The sequence below is a fragment of the Echinops telfairi genome, unplaced genomic scaffold (genome assembly GCF_000313985.2).
Source record: "Echinops telfairi isolate 266 unplaced genomic scaffold, ASM31398v2 ScPeMD7_2010;HRSCAF=2546, whole genome shotgun sequence".
NCBI classification, from domain to species: domain Eukaryota; kingdom Metazoa; phylum Chordata; class Mammalia; order Afrosoricida; family Tenrecidae; genus Echinops; species Echinops telfairi.
The window spans coordinates 11,409,554-11,410,664 of record NW_022105908.1 but is presented as its reverse complement, the minus strand read 5'-3'; the positions used below and the strand labels follow the sequence as shown (position 1 = coordinate 11,410,664).

At 41.2% G+C, this 1,111-nt stretch overlaps 1 pseudogene; it reads left to right on the top strand.

Moving 5' to 3' along the window:
• Positions 1 to 287: 287 nt before the first annotated feature.
• LOC115870575 lies at positions 288 to 901 on the top strand (annotated as a pseudogene).
• Positions 902 to 1,111: the final 210 nt, after the last annotated feature.

The window sequence follows — 1,111 nt, the reverse complement described above, 5'->3', positions numbered from 1 at the left end:
GGGAAGTAACCATATATACCTTAATCATTGTTGTGTCTTCGACCAAAAAAAGCAGGTTCGCTGACATCAAATCAGTTAGGACTAAGAAAGATGCTATAGAAAAAGGTGAACTGCCCCTATGTGTTTCTGAGTTAACAGTTTCTTTATAGACTTCTTTCTCTGTTGGAGCTTGGTGGTTTTGAACTCCGGATCCTCATGGTTAGCAGTGTAAACACTATGCCACTGAAATCCACATAAGCCTTTAAAAGTACCTAGCATATGGAGAATAATAAACACTTCACAGATAGATGGGTCAGTTGAATACATTCAATCCATCCCATTCAGATCTAGTACCCTTGTCCACCAGAGCCCTTACTTGTTCACAAGAGAAAGTCCCCAAGCTGCCAAAATTTAAAAAGCTTGAGCTCAACGGCAGTAGAATCTTCAGTGGTCTGGCCATGGGTGAGAAACTTCCAAACCTCATGCATCTAAATGCAAGTGGCAATAAGCTGAAAGATATTAGCACCTAGGAGTCTTTGAAAAAATTGGAATGTCTGAATCTGCTTAACTGTGAGGTTACTAACTTGAATGATTACTGAGAAAATGTCTTCAAGCTCTTGCCCCAGCTGAGCTACCTGTATAGCTATGAACTCAAGGACCAAAATGCCCCTGACTCCGATGCTGAGGTGGATGGTCTGGATGAAGATAAGGAGGATGAGGAAGATGAGGAAGATGGAGATGGTGGAGAGGAGTATTTTGATTAAAAAGAGAATGAGGCTGTAGATGGGGGAAAGAAGATGCGGATGAGGATAAAGATGAAGAGGTGGAAGAAAGTGGGAAAGTGAAAAGGGGAAGAGAGAAACATGGTGAAGGAGAAGAAGATGAAGACTTCCAAATTACCTGCAAAATAAGAATTGCTTAGGATGGATTGGACGGTTCATATGGATTTTATAGCTGTTTCAAATCAATTTTTTTAAGTAGCTGTCATACAAACCCCAGGATCCCATGCACCCAATGAGCCAAAAAGTCGTTCCTGAGACATTCCACTTTCATCTCTTTGATCCCTATTGGATATCCACCACCATGCCTGGGGACTTCACCGCAATGAAATTGTAAGTGTTATGTTTTCATG